Raw genomic sequence first — 22931 nt, 5'->3', positions numbered from 1 at the left:
TCGAACAACTTTAATTGTTCCATCATACATCTTCAATTTGATGGTTCCCACGCCAATGATCTCTAAGGCATGATCATTACAACTATACACATATCCTCCTGAGACAGGTTCATAATGATGAAACCATTCTCTTCTTGAGGTCATGTGATATGTTGCTCCCAAATCAATGAGTCATATATCTGCAAATCTTTTTCTGCCTTCCACGGTGGTTAATGCTTCACAGCATAGAGCATCTCCATCATCTGAAGTGTTTGCGGTATTGTCTTGTGGATTGGAGTTTTTATTTAGACTCCAACAATCATTCTTCAAGTGACCCTTCTTTTCACAGTTGTAGTACTTTAAATTCTTATTGCTTCTCGACTTCGATCTACTATGTTTATGACTGCTGCTTTGGCTACGTTCTGTTGATCTCCCTCTCATCGTTGTCAACGCTTCTGCTTGTTGCAGATTTACTTGTCTGTCTTCCTTGTTCATGCGCCGATTTTCTTCTTGTAGAACAATAGCTGCAACGTCATCGAAGACTAGACTGGTGACATTATTATTTGTCAAGTTGATGATGAGTTGATCATACGAATCAAGTAGACTTTGAAGTAGAAGTTCAGTACGTTCTTGTTCTCCTATTGTACATCTTAAGGATGTAAGCTGAGAAAATAAAGTGTTCAGCGTGTTTAAGTGCTCCATCATTGAAGTATATTCTGGCATACGGAGAGTGTACAATTTTCTCTTAAGGAAAATTTTATTGTGCAGCGATGCGGCCTCATACAATTTGGTGAGATGGTCCCATATCTCCTTAGTTGTCTTATTCTCCTCGATGTTTCACAATACTTTATCTGCTAATGCTAGATAAAAGTTTGCCATATCATTCCCGTCCATTTCGACCATTTGTTGTCATCTTTGAAATCTACCGACCTTTCACTGATCGCTTCTTGACAACCGTCTTTCCTCAGGATACCCTTCATCTTCAATTTCCACAATGAGAACTTTCTTCCATTAAATTTTTCAATATCAAATTTCGTTGCCATAGCTTCTATTACGGATAGCTCCCACTATTTTACTATCGTGAATAGTTCTCTGGAACCTTCAAAGAATGGGTAATACCTTCTTACTTTCTTATATTAGAGGATCCACCTTTTTGTGGCAACCACAAAGACAATAAACAGATATTACACACTCAAATTTGGCTCTGATACCAATTGTTGCGGAAGACAACTATCGGATAGAGTAAAATCGCAACTGATAATTTGAGAAAATAAAAATGAAGATAAAAGAGACACAAAATTTACGTGAAAATCCCCTAAATAATATAGGGTAAAAACCACGGGCAACGGTAAAAGAATTTTATTATGAGAAAATAGGAATTACAACTTCTCTCGATCTATCAAGGAGAAAACAACTCTCAAGAAACTCTCTAAATTCTCTAGTATTGGAAGAAAGCTAGAATGCTTTGGAATGGATTTGAAGCTAAATGAGCTAGGGTATTTATAGTTGAAGCTTAAGGACTAATTTATAAATACCTTAAATTACAATGACTAAAATTAATTATCCCATTGCAAAAAAAATCAACAATTTCAACTGTGCATTCGATGCCCCCTAAATTTGACAAATTTAATATTTTTTTTCTTAATTTTCCACCGAAAGTTTGGCAAGTGGTAGTGCCACTTGACTTTTCAACATGAAGAAGAGAATTAGAATATGCGGAGCAAAAGTCCTATGACTCTATTTTATAAATACGTTGATTCAATGCTAATATAAAGGAATTAGCTTAATATTAACGGAAAAACATTTAATTTTAAATAATTATTAATTTAATTTTTTAATAATCAAGAACAAAATACGAAAAAAAACTTAAGAGAATAAAATAAAGGAGTAATCAAATTAAATCAAATGAAATATTAACAAACACCCTCCCGTTTAAATCAAATCATAATCTTTTACGAAAAAAATTAAATCATAATCTTATTAATTAACGAGCCCAATTGCCAAGACCCAACGATATAATCCCAGGGATTAAACGGCTCCGCCCGACCTGAGCCCAAAGGAGACTCCGTTAACATTGCCGTAACGGCGAACATCAAACTCTATTCAAAAGCAGGAATCTTCGTCACGGGAGGCGTTGAACAATTTTGGCGGCAAAAGTCCAACCCAACATCATGACGTGCCAAATTATAATTGGCTACTCATGCATGTCATTGCCATGTGCATGTTATCTTGATGCAACGTTGGTTAATTTTCCCGCGTAAAGAGAAAAAGATCCTTCCTTGATTAGGGTTTCCATAAAAGAGGCCCAAAATTAGAGAGATAAATTACATCCAAGGGGAAAACAGGTAGAATTTCAGGGTTCTTCGGCTTGTTCTTAACCAAAAATATACATTTTTTGCTTTCTTCCTTCCCCCTCCCCTTGTTTTCGATCCTTTAAAAGTTGTTGTGTTTTTTAGGAGTATTTGAACTCGGATTTTCTTCTTCACTGGCTCCGTAGATCTTAGATCCTAATCAAATTTCAAGCCCAAAATTTGTAAGTTCCATTTCATTCTTGAATGGTACTTCGAAATTTTCAGAAGCATAAAGAAACTTGCTTTTTCGTCTGATTTTTTGTTATAATAGCAAAAAGTTTTCTTATATTCTTTTGCTGATTATGAGTTTATAGATAAAACTTTTTAGGAATCGGAATCTTTAATTATCGAAATTTGTTAATTTTGAAATCAGCTGCTAGGGTTATTTCAAAGAAATATGGGAGACATTAAGCCTTCAGTTTCAACTGCCAACAGCATGGATTGCGATGCTATTGAAGCTAGATTCACTGATTTGTGCAAGGTAGTAATATGAGTTCAAATATGCTCCTCTTTTGGCAGTGATGTGTAGTTTTAATGATATATTTCCATGATTTGCAGAATGGGTTATCTTTGGATGAGAAAACTTGCTCAGAAGCTATGATGCTATTCAAACAAACAGAACATCTCGTTCCATCTAATGTTTCGGCAGTTGGGATGACGGTAGATATTTTTAAACTTTTTTTAAAGAAATTACTAAAGACAATTAATTTCGGATGAAATAAGCTTACTTGCATTTATTTATGGATTTAGCTTGAACAAGCAGAGAGGTTTTGGTTTGCGTTTGTCTTATATTCGCTGAAGCGGCTTAGTGAAAAGAGTGGAGGAAATGCAGAACAAGAATCTGATGTAAAGGGTTTACATTCTGCCAGATATTGAGAGCTACAAAGCTAAAGTATGATGCTATTAATTTTGTATGCTTATGAGTGCTTTTGTGATCAGTGTCTGTTGTAACGGTACCAAGCTTCTTTTTCTATCTTGCAGTATTGTGAACTTCTTTAAAGAGTTGCCGCAACTTATGGGAAAAGCTGCTCCTGTTTTGATAAACATGTACGGTGAATATTGGGAGAGTAGACTTCAGGTAGTGACAGAATATAGATTTATGGTTAAATTTGCTTTTCATTTTCCCCTAAAATAGTGATTTTGTGGTAATGTGACATCTATTTTACTAACTACTTATGTCACATTAATCAATTAGGCAAAGGAGATGCAGGCTGATTTTGTGCATTTGAGCCTTATATGCAAGTAGGTGCCCTTTCTTTTATATCCTGTTCTAGATTAGAGTATGCTTGTGTGTATAGCTTTGTGATGGCTCTAATGCTTCTTTCTTTTTCTTAAAATAACAATGATGTGCTAAAGTTGATGGCTTACTCTTTTAAATGTTTTTCAGCCATCAGTTTATGTTCTGTAAGTGTCTAGATTTCGCAGTGTGCTTCCTTATATTGCCTTGATCCTTGTCTGAAATTGACAAGGGCAGGAAAATATTTTGGTGTTTTCATTAAGTGTTTTTTCCCCACACAGGGAGGTTGTGCACCATATAAGATGGACATATCGACGATGTTTACAACTTAAAATATATACATGCATGCATACATGCAGACACTCATACCACAGACATATAACCTAATTATATGAATCACTGGTCCTGCAACTTATTTATGGCATGGTTTGATTGCAATTTAGTCAGATAAATAATGAGGTGAAATTTAAGATAATGATATGAAGGCGAAATTGCCCTGATGATGTGATGGAAAAAAATTAGCACTAGGGAATGGGTGGGATTATTTTCTCAAGTAGTGTGATTGCTACAATGTACATTGGAAGACGCCCGGACACACTGCGTCTTCTCCCTAACTGCATGCATGTCCGAAAGATTCCTGCATGGCCATCTTCCTCTGCGTCACTCAAGTTATGCAGAAGACACCCCGAAGTTCATGTGTCTTCTTGAAGACGTCCTCTGGCTCTACTCCGTACGTCTTTCCCATGTTACTGTTCAAAACACCCTACTTGAGAGAATAATTCTGAAGGTGCAATAGGTGGGAAAAATTGCTTGATATGAACGACATTCTCATTTAGACAGATTGCAGATTTTATGTCAGTAATATATTACATGGAATCTGTACAGTGTGTATGATGTTATTTTTCTGTGAGGCTGTGTCCTCAAAACCTAATTTTCTGCGTGCTTTTATTTGTAAAGTACTTAATGTGTGCATCTTGTTATTATTGGTACAAAGGTCGTACAAGCGTGCATTTTGGGAACTCTTCTTGTCTAGTGATGCAAATATTCAGCAAAGTGCTACGGGTGCTCCGGATTACTTATCTCTGTGCCAACGATTTGGGTGGTTACTGTTTTTGGCACTCCGTGTTCATGCGTTCAGTCGCTTCAAAGATCTAGTGACTTGCGCAAATGGTTTTGTTTCTGTACTGGTTAGTTACTCATTTCTGTGGCTTTCTTAATAGTTGATTGTAGGAAGGCAGACACGGTTTTCCAATGGAATAACATGCCATCTTTTTCTTATCATGGAATGCGTTGTTCTGAATGTAGCACGGAAGCTTCTGTTAGTGTATTGTACAAGTGTTGGGCACTTGTCTGACGAGTTGAAATGCATGCCAGACACATTTTAAAGAAATGACATGGTCAAACCATTCTGGAGTTAATAAGAAGCAATTTGGTTCTAGCGGTTTTTTTTAAGATTCAAGTTTTTAAATTATATATCTATATATATATATTTTAAAAAGGTGAAAAGCTATATGTATTATAATGTTTAATTGAAAAATATCAATTTTACATTCCTATCGTATATTATTGTGTAAAAATGATTTTATTGCCATATCCTATTGTATCATGTCCTAAATTCTTAGAAATTCATATCACTGCATCTATATCATGCTGTACTTATATTGCATTTCTGCGTCCGTGTTTCCTAGGAATAGATAGGATCAATATAACTTTTAACTATTAAACAGACAGAATGCAAATGTTGAAAACAACATTTACTATAGCACATAACAATTATGAAGGTTAATGTTTCCTTTGTTATATTGTGATTTCTTACAGGCTATTCTGATTATACATGTTCCTATTCGCTTCAGAAACTTCAAGATCAGTGACTCTACGTGCTTTGGTAATTATATGCTCTTTTGTGGCTGTAAAAAGTTTAGATCTATGCTTCTTATTGATAAAGTGAACACATTTTTTTATTCTTCACTGGTGTTTAGCACTTATCCTTTTACGTGTTTCCGGTGGCAGATCTAGAAAATTTTTTGAGGGTGGGCACACGTATATTAATAATATAAAATTTTTATATCTAAATAGATATTATAAAATTTCAGGGTGGGCACGATAAAATTTCAGGGTGGGAACACGTATATAATAAGAGAAAAAACTTCGAGTTTTAAGAAGAAAATTCGAATTCTACAAAATTACATGCCCACCCTAACCACCTTGTACATCTGCCTGTGCGTTTTTCTATTTTCTTTTCTTGTTGGGGATAAAGTTGTCATTCCCTATTGTGATTTCTTTGTCATTTGATCTTTTAGTTAAGAAAGATGACAAAGATGTGAACTTGCTTGCATCACTTTGCAACATGTATGATGCTTCAGAGGATGATTTGAGGACAACAATGAAGATGGCCAATAATCTAATAGAAGGTATATTGAAAAAAAAGCCATGTCCAGCGTCTGATTGCAAAACTGAAACACTGGAAAATATTAATACAGGTTTGTTACAAAAGTAATGGATGTAATTTGGGCAGCATGCTTTCATTTGCTTATGCTTCTAATTATCTGGTCTTCTTTGCTGCAGATGGCTTGATCTATTTTGAAGGTTTACTGGAGGAACAATCTTTTTCATCCAATTTGAGTATTTTGGAAAAGGATTATGATGATGCAATTTGTAATCGTGGTAATCTGGATGAGAAGCTGTTCATAAGCGACGAAGGTAGTTTACTTGGTTTTGGGAGCTTGTCAGGAGGGGATGAGAATATCATTGGCATCAAGGTACGTTTTCATATCTCCTTTGTTCGTTTTTTATGCCCAATGGAGCAGTCACTTCATCTAACATTTTTATTTGTTTTGCATAGAGAAAATTTGATTCAATGGATTCACCATCAAAGACAATCTCAAGCCCATTGTCTCCTCATCGGTATCGTGCATCTCGTGCAAATGGTGTCCTTGGGCCAACTAATGGAAAGATGGCAGCTACGCCTGTCAGCAGTGCAATGACAACTGCCAAATGGCTTCGTACTTTTGTTTCTCCACTTCCTTCAAGACCCTCTGCAGAGTTGCAGCGTTTTTTATCAGCATGTGACAAGGATGTTACCAATGATGTGATACGGAGGACTCGTATAATATTGGAGGCAATATTTCCCAGTAATCATGAAGTTAGTGTAACCGGAAGCCTTCAAAGTGCAAACCTGATGGATAATATATGGATGGAACAACGAAGGCTGGAAGCACTTAAGTTATACTATAGGGTTCTGGAAGCTATGTGTATGGCAGAGGCCCAAATATTACATGCACCTAATCTGACCTCGTTGTTAACTAATGAGAGATTTCACAGATGTATGCTTGCTTGTTCTGCTGAACTAGTGCTAGCAACACATATGACTGCCACCATGTTGTTTCCTACAGTTCTAGATAGAACTGGTATTACAGCCTTTGATCTAAGCAAGGTGATAGAGAGTTTCATTAGACATGAGAAGTCTCTGCCAAGAGAACTGAGGCGGCATCTAAATTCACTGGAGGAGAGGCTTTTGGAGAGCATGGTGTGGGATAAAGGCTCCTCACTGTACAATACTTTGATAGTTGCCAGGCCTGCTCTATCTACTGAAATAAATCGTCATGGCTTATTGGCAGAACCAATGCCATCTTTGGATGCAATTGCAATGCAAATCAACTTTTCCGGAGGTATTAAAACAATGCCTTCTTTGCATAAGCAAGAAACATTGCCAAATAGTTTTGGCAGCTCAATCTTAGGTATGAATCATTAGTAGCTTACTAGCTTTTAGTTTTACCACTTATATTCAGATACTGAAAACTTTTCAAGTGGTATGCCAAATTTCTTGCCTACTGTAGTCGATTGTGTTAATAGGATTTGATTACAGTTATTCTTTCTTGTAAGTGTTAAATTTGATTCTATTCTGAACTTAATTTACATAGTCATGTTTTGTTGCTTTTTTCAGGTCAAAATGTGGACGTCAGGTCTCCAAAGAGATTATGCACAGACTACAGGAGTGTATTGTTTGAACGGAATTCGTTTAAATCACCAGTGAAGGATTGTCTCTTAGGATTCAGCAACCTTCGGAAGGTTCCTTTGCAATCTGCATTTGCCAGGTATGTTGTTTGGTGCAAGTTTAAAGGGAAGTAGAAAACCTAAACTATTTGCAATTGCTTACCTCATTTTATTTTCGGGTTCTTGTTTTGTAGCCCAACACGCCCTAACCCAGGTGGTGGAGGAGAAACATGTGCTGAAACGGGAATAAATATATTTTTTAGCAAGGTATCAAAAAAGAGATAAATTAGGCTTTCAAGTTCCATCTATTTGCTTAAATTCTGCATAACTGTGGTGTGCCTTCTGGTTGTTTATACTGTCGCAAAAAGTATGGCAGTTTGTACTCATTTTAAATGTAATTATCCCTTGATACATGTGCTTTAGGAAATTGCCAGCGTGCACTGACTTTTACCATTGATTTAGATTCAGTTGTTATCATTCTGCTGAGTTGCTAACATGCTGCTTGCTTTTGCACTGCCCAGATTAATAAGTTGGCTGCTGTCAGGATTAATGGTATGGTTGAAAAGCTACAACTGTCTCAAGAGATTAGGGAGAAAGTATATGATATTTTTCAACAAATACTTAGCCAATGGACATCTCTATTCTTTAATCGTCACATTGACCAGATCATCCTTTGTTGTTTCTATGCAGTAGCCAAGGTTCGTTCTTATGAAATCTTTTAGATGCTGTTAACTTTATCTGCACTTCTTATCCTTACTCCCTGAATGAATGGCCTGCAGATTTCTCAGTTGGAGCTTTCTTTTAAAGAAATTATTTGCAACTATAAGAAGCAACCACAATGCAAGCCCGAAGTTTACGGCAGTGTATTTGTTGACAGGTCATCAACGCAACAGAATGGGGTATGATGTCTCACCTCTATTTTCTGCGCTGCTTGCTTTTTGAGTGATTTCTTTTGGCCATTTTAATGATCCAAACAGAGAACTGGGCAGGATCGTGTTAGTATTATCGTATTTTACAATACGAAATTCATTCCTACTGTAAAACATTTGGTTGAAGAACTTGGTCCTGCCAGAACAACAAGAAGAACGACCCAGGTCCCTGAAACCAACAATAGTAATGATGGTAAACCTTTCGGTTTCTTTTCCATTATTTTACAGAAGAGGGTATAATGATATACCGTCCTTGTTGCCTATGCAAGACGTTCTAATTTGCTTATCCTCTCTTAACTGACTAGTTAGGTCCATGCCCTGGATCACCTAAAGTCACTTCTTTTCCAAGTCTCCCTGATATGTCACCAATGAAAGTATCTGCAAAGCATAACGTATATGTGTCTCCATTGCGAGCATCCAAGGTTCTTATTTTACTTTATTTTTTTACCTTTGGGTTGACTTGAGTGATCAAATTTTGATTTACTAGAAAACTAGCATAGTAAATTTAAGATTTGAACATCTTCTATTGGACAAAATGGAAAAAGTGTATTTGACAACTACTACAACTAAACTGTTTCTTTGAAAATACAAGCACTCTAGGAAGGGCCAATACAAATAGGGAAAAATGAAAAAGAAAGACCCTTTAATCTCCAAAGATTTAAGTTTTATTAATCTTGTGAAAAAAAATTGAACCCTGTTCCTTATTTTGTTTTAATCTACAGATGGATGCTCTAATATCGCATAGCTCGAGAAGCCATTATGCTTGTCTTGGAGAGAGTACCCGTGCCTTTCAGAGCCCGTCAAAAGACTTAACCGCTATCAACAATCACTTGAACGGGTATTTTTCTCTCTTTGAGTTACCAATTCTTTTCGTGTATAGAAATCCTTGTGATGGATTAAATTAATGATATGCCAGCATTGACTTTGATGCTTGTAGTACTCGGAGGACCAGAGTGGCACTCAACTTCGATGATCTTGAGGTTGGGTTGGTTAGTGATTCTATGGTTGCAAATAGTCTTTACCTTGAGAACGGGAGCCATGCATCATCCGGTGCAGCTTTAAAATCCGAGCCACCGTAGTCTTAGTGCAGCACATGACATGCATTCCTTGTAAATTCTGCCTCTCTTTACCCTAGTAAATCTTATGTATACTGCCAGATTTAAGCTTTATATATAACACGGGCTATTGTAGAACAACGCCCACCTCCCTTACGAGCTTAAGGATGTTAGATTCACTACTTTTGAAGCTTAAATTGAATAAAATGTCTCTTTTGCTCGGTTGTAGCAAATTCCGGTTTGAATGCTGAAAGTGGTTGTTGTTCGATTAAAATTCATAATTATTGTTGTTAAAAAATATGACATAAATTAAGTGACTAATTATGATATAAAGTAATAAGATATTAGAAGTGTAATGAAAATAGAAGTGTAGATATTATTAAAGTTGTATTTATAATTTGATTAGGAGAGTTATAAATATAGACAATAATTTATTCTTAAATCCTCTACATAAAGAGGTAATGGTCTTCAAGAAATAGATAATTTTGTATTTATTTTTATCCTTAAGTTATATCTTATTGGAAGGTCACAACCAAATATATATTATAGGATTTTAACCTATCAATTAATTTGATTATTTTTTATATTCGATTTGGTTCTAACAGTGGTGCCTTTTGGTGTCAACGCACCTACAGTGCGATTGATTCCCAAAGCCAAAATTTTCTTCGATCGAACGCAGCGTTATTTTTTTAACCCGTTTGACACCTCCAGTGAGGTGCTACAATCCCACTGCCACCCAAATCTGGACTGGATATACAACCATGATATATTTTTTCAAGTCAGGTGAGTGTCTAACGTATCAACCTTCCTAAACTACGTATTTTAAGATTTTGTGTTATACCTTTCATCTCGTTTTATCATTATGGAGGGATTTTATCATTTGTGAAGCCAAAAACAAATGATTTATGTGATTCAATAATCCACGTATCAAATAGCGAAGTAAATATATTGGACTTATAATGATTTAAATCCGACCTTTACGATTTTATATTCAACATTCATGAATAGCCTATGTAGCATAATGTTCTATTTGAAGGAATGAAATTAATCATAATAACGACAATACAGATCGAAATACATTTGCGATTGTTACATTTTATTAGTTTTGTTCATTCAAATTAAACATTTAACTAAAATCATGATATTATTTTGATTGTAGGCGTGTGACTTGTCTAATTAATTTGCGCATATAATGTACCTAATTAAATTTGTACTGTCGAAACCCACAGTGATTTGGATTTTGTTCTAACCTCCGATGAAGTGCTTATATTATTATATTAATTTGTTTACATACATTTGCAGTATACTGTTCTTATGTTAATCATATAATATCCGTATTCAGTCACATATACCATTTCACAGTCTTGAGTTTTTTTTTTATAGATTAAATTAGGACTTATCGAAGGATATTTGAGGTTTACATGCACTTTGTTCTGCATCTTCTTCAAGTGTTGATAATTTGCATATGCCTTTTTCTCATTACAATGCTTGTATGTCGGGATTTTGGGTTCTATTCTACGACCTCGCATCCTTTGTCGGTGTCTATATTCATCTTAAAAAGTAATTTGAAATGGACCATCACTGCATGTGATCATCTTGGTCTCCAGAAATTTATATCTTTCCGGGATTGAAATTTGGAGGTGATTAGATCTTCGAAAATTGACGAGGTGATAGTTTACTTTTCTGGGATTGAAATCTGGAGACGATTAGAATTTTAGAAATAGATGAGGTGATAGTTTACGATCATTTGTACAACAACATACGAGTAAATGATTAAACAGAATTTATAGTTCGCTTTCTATAATTTGAAATAGAACCATCTTTTACAGTTTGAACAAAGAAATAATATTCTCTCAAGAAAAAAAAATGTTTATTTCCTCTACATACGTATACACGACGTATCAAAAGAGGGGACATGACAACCTTTCTCTGATACATTCTATGTTGGCCACGAAAACCTAATCTATCCATCACACCAACTGACTTTAAGAAAAGTGTGTTGTTCAAAATAACCGATTAGATGGATAGGGTACAACAACATTTAACAATAAATATATTAATTATTAATATAAATTCCATTTCTAATATATATATTCTTTATAATAATTCTGGTATCAAACTCGAGTACGAACCTTAAAAATTTGGATAAAATCGAAATAAAACATTTTATGGAAATAAATAAAGCAATATTACTAGCATTAGCTAGAATTGTTATCTTTCATTATTCCACAAAAAGAAGTAAAAAAACTCGGATGAGTACTCATTATGTTAAACTAAACATTTGCGGACCATTGGGGCTGAATCCGGTAGTTTCGAGGGATATGTCAATGCACCGATGCTGTGTTGCACGAGCAATGCTGATACGCAAAGAAATTTCGAAGCTGGACAAGCATCCGTTCCAACATCTGCAGATCCTTCTGCAGCAAATTTGCTGGATGCTACCGATACTGCTTCACGAAAGGTGAGGATCGTCTGTGACGAGTGGGTTTTGGGTGTATATGGTGATGTAGACTAAACGGTTGGTGTTTCTTTGCAGAACCGGCTGGCGAATCCTGTGTTGAACCATAAATCAACCCCATGACATGATGTTGCCCTTATGATCCGAATTATCAAACTTCGCTTCTAACTCAACCGTCGCAGTGAAATCTACTTCATCGGGTTTCATAGTTGCAAGATCAAAGCTCTGAAGTAAAACAGTCAGTCAATCACAACCGAAATAAATAGATCATACTCACTGAAATCTAGGCTAATACTGTAACATATACAAAGATGATATGAGGTGTCAGAAAATTTAAAACTTTTATTAAAACATGTAAACTCATAAAATGATTTATCAGCATTCAAAAATAAAACAAGTTTTCAGACTCAGATATAAAACAAAATACAATCTACATGCCCCCTAATCACAAGTACTATACTCTGCAAGCAAAGCCGGAAGGACTCCTTTACTAATGTCGATAGTTGTATTTTTTTCAATCATTTTTAACCTGAAAAGGGTGAGTAACAGAGTGAGCTTTGGAAAGCTGAATAATACAGAACTACCAGATGATGCTACATGACATGCAGATAACCGATAATCATATGTTTCCTTATTGGTTCAAACATCTATAGATTTTTAGGCTGTGTTGAGGTCCCATTGATATCTTAGGTAGTAACAGACATTTAGTTTTCCGTTCAAAGGGAAATATTTCGAATGATTGGGTTCAGAAGATCAGGATAGGGTGTCTAGTATGTTCCCTCAAAACCATTTAAAACATGTTTTCAAAACCATAATAGTCCCTCCAACCGAACGCCATGTGCAGTTCCACAGAATTGCACAACCTAAGGAGTACCTTGGGGCCTAAGAACCTACCCAAGACAATTCTCGGGGCCACAGAGGCTTACCCAATAAAAATCTCAGGGCCGCAGAGCCTACCCAAGGGTCGCCTTAGGTCCATAAGGAATTATCAGTCGGTGCTGAACCTATCCAAGGAATTACCAACAACGACTGAACCTGCCAGAGTCTTCATACCAGATCCCAGAGTATCCCGTAGAAAACATTTTCAGTCCGTAAAATAAGGAATTACCAGTCGGTGTAGAACCTATAAAAGGAATTAACCTCAGCGACTGAACCTGCCAGTCAAATCAGTTCAATCATTATATTTCAAATTAGAGAAAACAATCATTTGCACATAAGGAACACACTAGAGTTTCCAGATATGATTCGAAGATACAAGATAATCTTATTAGGCAGAGAAACACATATCTTCAATATACTAACAGAATGTTGGAAGTTAGAATCACTATCAGAAGAGTTCATTAGTTGATGAAATCATCAATTATTCAGAATGTGATTTATCAGTATCATATAGTATTCAGATGTTTTTCAGAGGCACTAAGTAATAAGAAGGGTATTCAGAATCCTTTGCATCTGAGTTACTGGTCCAAAGTGATTTGAGCTGATAAGGGAGAACGAATATTCATGGCATTTATGATTTGTGTCGATATATCAGAGTATCGAAATAACTCAAGCTGAACAACTCCCATAACTAATGCATGTCGACCGGTCCATTCGTTGCCCTTCCAGGGTGTTCACTCTTTAGTTCCAACAATTCTTGTCCATTGATCACCTTCAGAATCATAGCTGAATGTAACTTAAGAAGACGAACAGATATTCCAATGGTCTTTATTTCATTTCTACATTTCAACGATATCAAGAAATACATATATACTTGATTTATGGTTCATAACCCATAAGGATGGTACATCATATAAATTCATCAGAGTTTCCAGACTTATCCAAATCACTTACTTAAACCTCAATCATTGAGGTACTAGTTCATTTCAGAGCTGAGGGTATTATCATAATTTTATTCAATTCCGTCAATGGCATTACTTCGGGTAAATTAATCTTGAAAGTATTCCATTTCTATTACAGTTCAGAGTATTACGCTCATTTGTTCACTGGAGGTTAATTTCACCACTAAGGGAAGTCTTGGTCCTTTTTTAGTACAAGAGCATTTTCGTAATTTAATCTTGGTATTCTTTTCGGTAATTTCTATCCAAATATTTCCTACATTTAATCCTTAACGAGATTAATCAGAAATTACACGCTCTGAGATTGATTTATTCATTGAATTATTGTTTCCGATCAGTATATCAATTTCCTTTTCGAGTCGTAAGTGTAACACCCCAACCCGTATCCGACCCGGATACGAGTCCGAGATATCACATTGACATTTCAAAACCTTTATTCTTGTAAAATAACTGAACATTTGAACTCATATTAAGAAAATACTATCATATATTATTGAATTATGTTCGTTAAAAACAATTTGAAAAAATAACATTTTTATGAACAGTAAAATACGGTATGAACAGTACCGTGAACATTAATGAATAGTACCGTGAACAGTAATGAACAGTATTGAACAATACCGTGAACAGTGAAAAAATTCGAATATCAATTATGCATCGATGCACTGCTACAGTACTTTCGTAAAAATATGTATAAACTCGTAAAAATCTAAGCTTTCATCCGTATAAAATTTATCGATTACATAAACACATTTAAAACATTACAAAACTCAATCATATGACTTTTCAAAACCGATTAGAATATATATCGGATTTAATCCTTTATTTACATGCCAACTACTTTCCTTATTACAACATACATACTATACATTTCTTTTCTGATCTAATCTTTGGAAAGGAGGAACTGACATGTCTTGCATAACTTTTATCATTCTTCCTCTTCTCAAAACCTACGCATGAAATAATCACACGCTAAGTCGTTGACTTAGTAAGGCATATAAAACATATAATAAAATGCATACATATACCATTAACATACTTATCAGTACTCATATTACTATCATTAATTCCTTTTTATCATGTAATCATATATTGTACCTTTTTATACTCACCATCGAGCATCCTTGTCATTTCACAATAGAGCACACATAGTATCATATCAAGTTATTTATTTACTCTCTTCAAAGACCATGTATTAGCCCATGTATACTTTTGAGAACTTAAGGTATATGAGTACATTGAGGTTGTGCACCACTATGTTGTCACCAGAGCTCGTATAATTGTCCCGAATGACCAGTCCATAGATTCCGAAGAACCTAGGTAAACAATCTATATGTCCCGAAGAACATAGGTAAGCAGTCTATATGTCCCGAAGAACATAGGTAAATAGTCCATATGTCCCGAAGAACATAGGTAAACAGTCCATATGTCCCGAAGAACATAGGTAAACCCTCGACCCTTGGCATGCCAACTATACCCCTAGCTCTCATATCACATAACATGGGCATTATCATTTATAACAATTCACATATCTCTTCTTTTCTGTCACGTATCACATGTACGTGTAATCATTGATCTTATAATCATATATTTCCTTTCTTCTATCATAACCATATGTATATGTAAACATTTGTTTCATATCATATAACATGTATCACATATACTCATTTTCATTTATTCATGTATTCATACACATAAATGACTGCATATGATATTAATGATATTAATGACTGCATATGAATACTGTTCAACTATGTATTTATGTATTTATTTATACATGCATTGCATTTTATCTATATTTTTAATTTTCTGAATGCCGGAGGTCTTCCACGGAAGCTACTCTCAGCCTGGCGTTAGGGGCAGCCTACTACCCTACCTCCCCCTTACTCCATTGCATATGGGAATTGGGTTTTGTTGTTGTTGTTGTTGCATGTATTCATACACATTCATATAGGCTCACGATTTTTATCACCTATTATAATATTTCACATAAATCATGTAACTTGTAACATCCGCAATACCGGGTTAGTGACCAAATTGTAAAGTTTCAGAATTTGGTGACTAAAGTAGAAGAAGGAAAGAATTCAATGATTATTTGAATATATATTGAAGGTTATTTGGTAATTATTAAAGGAAATTAAGGGTATTATGGTCATTTGACCAGAAAGATTTTTATAATTTTTTTAAGGTAATATAAACGTGGGAAATTGGAGAAGTATCCAGAGTTCTCTGCTCCTTTCTTCTTCTTCATACGTGGGAGAGCAAGGCAAAGGTAAGTTTAATTTTAGTTGGTTAATTCTAGAGTTTTAAGCTTAGTTTTGATTCTTTGGGTATTAAATAAGCTTAAGGAAAGCTTATATGGGATTTAAACAATAAGATAAAGGAATTATGAAGGAATTTGCAATATGAGTTTTAAGATGAAATTTTGATATGGTATGGTTGTTGAAGTTTTATGGATGAATTTGACTTGTCATAAATCTAATTAAGAAGTATGAAGTGTTAGAATTGGAATTAGAACACATTGAAAATTTGGTATGATTTTTGAATCTCATATGGAAGATAGGATTTTGAGGTTTAAGATGAAATAAATGAATATAGATTGGTTTAAGTATGTATACTAGAGTTAAGAATAAAAAGGGGATGATATATGAAGTGTTTGAGTGAAAATGAAGTAATTTTCGGGTTGAAAATATGATTTCTGGGCAAGGGAATCGGTACCCATTCAAGGGGAACCGATACCCCTTCAAACGAACAACATTTCCAGAATGTCATTAGGGAATCGATACCCCCATAGTAGGGAACCGATTCCCCCTAAAGGAAAATGTGCATATTGGTTTAATAAGTTCGTTTAAGTTGCTAGTATTCAATTACAAGGTGTAGGTATCTAATGATTACCTCGAAATGTACATTTATGTAGATTCTACGCATAAAGAAATTCCGGAACGTTTGGCAAGTAAGATCGATCAAGGGAAAGATAAGAGATTTGAATTGACTAGTGAGGCCAGGTGAGTGCATATTCAATAGTATATGATGTGCGATAGGAATAAGACTTGCGATGAGTCTATTTCCTGAAGTGTTACACATGAATGCATGATTAAAGGCATGAGTTGAATATGCATGTATGTATGCTTGATTATATGGATTGATCTGTTCTTTTATGTGTTAGATGATAAAGTATAAGTAATTACATAAGAAAGGTTATGAATTATATGAGATATAAACTATGTGATCATAGTAAAATATAATTATTATATGATAAGTGAAATAAGCTGGATAATATTGATCTATAGGATGAAGTGAGAATAGTACACTAACTAGGAGATTTGAACATAAATGATAAGATGATCATATAAGATAAGCTAGATGGGAAATATTCATATGTTTAAATAAAACTATAACACATGGGTATATGATAGAAATTTATGAAGTTATATGAGAAGATTATAGGAGTTATATAAAATTGAATTAAGTAAACAGATTAGATTATATATATAAAGAAATAATAGAAGTGAGATATGTTTATAAGTCTGCCCTAGATGAATATGATATGAATTATAAGAGTGCTATATGATTTATATTAGGATAATCTTGAGGATATATATATAGATAGATATGAAATGCAATGAAATGAGTTATATGAATACATAATTATGTGATGAAATGGTGGATTACCTGAACATGTGAATATATATGTCTAAGAGAAGGCATAAGATTAAGATATAAGCAATGTGACTATAAGTATATATGTGCTCTAAGTGATATGACTTATAGGTATTTCTATTATAATGTTACATAATATGTTATGGATGTTAAATGATTATGTGATGGTATAAGAAATGATATGAATATATATGTGAAAACAAGTATATGTTATGAGATAAGACCTATGGCTATAAGCTACGTGAAAGTGTTCTAGGTGTTTTGATAAATTATATGAAGTATATGATCTTATGTGAACAAGATATGATAAGTATGTTACATGAATAAAGGTGATTGGATGAGAAATGATAGAAATTATATGAAAACATGACATATGTGACATGTGAATTATATGGAAATGATCTATGTGTAAGTGAACTATGTGACTATGTGATAATATGAAAAGAAGCTATGTGATACGTGATATGTGAAAGTGAATTACAAGTTTATGTGAATATTTAAAATGAAATAAATGATAACGTCCATGTTATGTGTCATGAGAGCTAGGGGTATAGCTGGCATGCCAAGAGTCGAGGGTCTACGCGGTCCTTCGGGACATATGTATATTCTTTGGAACATGTGTGAAGTCTTGAAAGACACATATATGATCCCTAGCATATGTATATGATTCTTAAGGAATTCTATGTGGTCCTTATAGACATTATTATATGGCACTACGGTGCAATTCTACGCGGTCCTTCGGGACATATGTATATTCTTTGGAACATGTGTGAAGTCTGGAAATACACATACTTGATCCCTAGCATATGTATATGATTCTTAAGGAATTCTATGTGGTCCTTATGGACATCATTATATGGCACTACGGTGCAATTCTACGCGGCACTTCGGTGCAATTATACGAGCTGTGGTGACAGCATTAGTGCACAACCTCTATAGACTCACATATCGATAGTTCTCACATATGTACATGGGCTAATCCAGAGATATGAACAAATATATGTTAGTGGTATGATAAATGCTATAGAAATGATATGATGTTGTGTGTGTATAGAGTTTGATTGAAAAAGTATGTGATTACATGATAAACTGTTAATGATGAATTATGTGTATGTATGGATTTACTGTAATTAATCTGATATGATTTTATACGATATGAAAAATGCATGGAATTGCTATAACATGATAGAACAGAACATGCATGTATCGGTATATGTTATAAGGTGCATTATAAGTTGTTATGCCTCACTAAGTCTTCGACTTAGCGTGTGATTGTTTCACACGTAGGTTTCGAGAAGAGTAAAGAGTAATGCGGAGCAAGACAGGTCAGTTTTCCTTACCAAAAGATCAGATCAGAAATATTTGACAAAGTATGTATTTGGTTATGTATAAAGTGTTGGCATGTATAAGTCATTAAGTACAAGCACTCTGATAAAGTTTGTATTTTGTTTTAAATAAAGTTTTAAATTTCCCGGGATTTTTCTTAAGAGTCAAGGTTTGAAAAGTCAATGTGACACTTCAGACTCGTATTCGGGTTGGATACGGGTTGGGGGTGTTACATTTAATGGTATCAGAGCTATGGTTTAGCCGATTCTCGGCATAAACCGAAGTCCAAAGTGTCATAAAAGGTGTACATGCCAACATAGATTGAAAAATTTCTGATCTGATAGTGTAAGGAATATGTTGTCTTGCTAATAGAATAAGAATAGTTTAATACAGTAGAAATCCGATCGTGATAATTTCGAAATAAGTGAAAGGTGATATTCCTGATTGTGATAGCTATTCACCTGCCCTGGCCAGGCAGGATGAAGAGCGGACACCTCAGGAAATGCCTAGTAAGATCAAAAGTTGATTTCAGAAAGCTGAAATCATATCTGAATAATGATAGAAAGTTTTCATCGTTTGGAATCGGAAAAATGATATAGAGTAGTTTTGTTATTATGTGGATAAGATAGAATATGGTGAACAGGTGTCACCATAAGATGGTTAAAAAGATCTAAGGACGTGATGAGTACGTATAGAAGAACTCAAGGATAGTGCATCAGTGACAAGTGTATAAGATGTATAAAGTCAGAGCTTATGAGTTTGAAATGAAGTGATAGTATTGCGCATAAACAAGAGTAGGGTTATGATAAGGGTTTGCAGTTAAGATGGAAAGAGTTAGCATGGCTAACTAGAGTATATGATAAAAATGTACTGGAATTATAAGATTATAAGATATTGTCAGGATATGATAACCAAATCTGAAATGGATCTGGATACAGTTGCATATTTGGATCATAGTAATGTGGTATAGTAAAGGAAAAGGAAGTAAGAATTTGTATATTTGAGTAAAGCTGAGGATTGATAAGAAGAGTTTGAGAATGTGTATATCGATGATCAGATTATAGGACACAGGAAGTCAGAATGTTGAGTTTGAATAAAAGAAATTTCAGGATGTATGAGAATAGAGGTGAAATTGATAAGTTGAGTAAGCGAATTTTGAGATAATTTAGATTGGAAAGGATGTATATGATTGGTATAATAGGGCTTGTGCCCTAGATTAAACAAAAGTTATTATCTAGCTGTCAGAGTAAAGGTGCTAGAGTTATAAGATTTGAGGAAAGATATAGTAGAGTTAATTGATTATGATGTGAATTTGAATATAGTTGTATATTCTGAGCAGATAGCTATGATGTAGAAACAGAGATAAGTATTTGCATGGAACCTTCAAGAAGGAAAATACAAGTATAAGAATGATAAAGAATGAAGTTATGTATAAGAATGGGTTATCAGTAATGAGGATTCAATAAAGATTGGTACATAAAGATGAGTATAAGTGATAAGACAAGAGTATGTGAACATGAAAGGAAATATATGATTTATGTATAAGGAAGAAGGAATAAAGAAATGAAAGGGATTAATTTAAAAGGATCAGATCCGATAAATATGGAAGTACAGAGGACAATTTTGATATAGAAATAAGACAAGTGTGCAAGGTGATGTGAAAATATTGTTTGACTCCTTAAAGTATATGTTTAATCACATTGAAGAAGATTTAAAGTTGTGTTTTGGTCAAATGATGACGAAATACAAGTTTGGTATGATTATAAGGTAATTAGAGAGTTATAAAGAAATAGATGGATTTATGATATAGAGATGGATGTTACTGTCAACATGATGAGTGACATTATATGGAATTTTAGAAAGGTCAAAGGAAAAATGCATAATCGAAAGAGAGAAAAGACAACAATGGATTGGTATTACTGGTTATTGTTTATATGATAAACAACAGAGGATGAATGTATAAACGAAAAGATAGTTGGAAAACTAAAGGATCAAAAGTAAGTTTCTGATGATGATAAGAAAAATAAGTCAGGGAAGCAACATAAGAACATTAGAAGATATGTTATTACTAAGATGTTCAGTGAAAAATTCGAGGACGAATTTTCTTAAAATGAGGGAGATTTGTAACATCCGCAATACCGGTTAGTGACCAAATTGTAAAGTTTCAGAATTTGGTGACTAAAGTAGAAGAAGGAAAGAATTCAATGATTATTTGAATATATATTGAAGGTTATTTGGTAATTATTAAAGGAAATTAAGGGTATTATGGTCATTTGACCAGAAAGATTTTTATAATTTTTTTTAAGGTAATATAAACGTGGGAAATTGGAGAAGTATCCAGAGTTCTCTGCTCCTTTATTCTTCTTCATACGTGGGAGAGCAAGGCAAAGGTAAGTTTAATTTTAGTTGGTTAATTCTGGAGTTTTAAGCTTAGTTTTGATTCTTTGGGTATTAAATAAGCTTAAGGAAAGCTTATATGGGATTTAAACAATAAGATAAAGGAATTATGAAGGAATTTGCAATATGAGTTTTAAGATGAAATTTTGATATGGTATGGTTGTTGAAGTTTTATGGATGAATTTGACTTGTCATAAATCTAATTAAGAAGTATGAAGTGTTAGAATTGGAATTAGAACACATTGAAAATTTGGTATGATTTTTGAATCTCATATGGAAGATAGGATTTTGAGGTTTAAGATGAAATAAATGAATATAGATTGGTTTAAGTATGTATACTAGAGTTAAGAATAAAAAGGGGATGATATATGAAGTGTTTGAGTGGAAATGAAGTAATTTTCGGGTTGAAAATATGATTTCTGGGCAAGGGAATCGGTACCCATTCAAGGGGAACCGATACCCCTTCAAACGAACAACATTTCCAGAATGTCATTAGGGAATCGATACCCCCATAGTAGGGAACCGATTCCCCCTAAAGGAAAATGTGCATATTGGTTTAATAAGTTCGTTTAAGTTGCTAGTATTCAATTACAAGGTGTAGGTATCTAATGATTACCTCGAAATGTACATTTATGTAGATTCTACGCATAAAGAAATTCCGGAACGTTTGGCAAGTAAGATCGATCAAGGGAAAGATAAGATTTGAATTGACTAGTGAGGCCAGGTGAGTGCATATTCAATAGTATATGATGTGCGATGGGAATAAGACTTGCGATGAGTCTATTTCCTGAAGTGTTACACATGAATGCATGATTAAAGGCATGAGTTGAATATGCATGTATGTATGCTTGATTATATGGATTGATCTGTTCTTTTTGTGTTAGATGATAAAGTATAAGTAATTACATAAGAAAGGTTATGAATTATATGAGATATAAACTATGTGATCATAGTAAATATAATTATTATTATATGATAAGTGAAATAAGCTGGATAATATTGATCTATAGGATGAAGTGAGAATAGTACACTAACTAGGAGATTTGAACATAAATGATAAGATGATCATATAAGATAAGCTAGATGGAAATATTCATATGTTTAAATAAAACTATAACACATGGGTGGTATGATAGAAATTTATGAAGTTATATGAGAAGATTATAGGAGTTATATGAAATTGAATTAAGTAAACAGATTATTATATATATAAAGAAAAATAGAAGTGAGATATGTTTATAAGTCTGCCCTAGATGATATGAATATGAATTATAAGAGTGCTATATGATTTATATTAGGATAAATCTTGAGGATATATATATAGATAGATATGAAATGCAATGAAATGAGTTATATGAATACATAATTATGTGATGAATGGTGGATTACCTGAACATGTGAATATATGTCTAAGAGAAGGCATAAGATTAAGATATAAGCAATGTGACTATAAGTATATCTGTGCTCTAAGTGATATGACTTATAGGTATTTCTATTATAATGTTACATAATATGTTATGGATGTTAAATGAATTATGTGATGGTATAAGAAATGATATGAAATATATATGTGAAAACAAGTATATGTTATGAGATAAGACCTATGACTATAAGCTACGTGAAAGTGTTCTAGGTGTTTTGATATATTATATGAAGTATATGATCTTATGTGAACAAGATATGATAAGTATGTTACATGAATAAAGGT

General features: G+C 33.9%; 1 pseudogene; it reads left to right on the top strand.

Moving 5' to 3' along the window:
- Positions 1–2399: 2399 nt before the first annotated feature.
- Positions 2400–9712, top strand: LOC120157678 (annotated as a pseudogene).
- Positions 9713–22931: the final 13219 nt, after the last annotated feature.

Source organism: Hibiscus syriacus, unplaced genomic scaffold (assembly GCF_006381635.1).
Source record: "Hibiscus syriacus cultivar Baekdansim isolate YM2019G1 unplaced genomic scaffold, ASM638163v2 tig00111273_pilon, whole genome shotgun sequence".
NCBI lineage: Eukaryota > Viridiplantae > Streptophyta > Magnoliopsida > Malvales > Malvaceae > Hibiscus > Hibiscus syriacus.
This window is presented reverse-complemented; position numbering and strand designations above follow the sequence as displayed.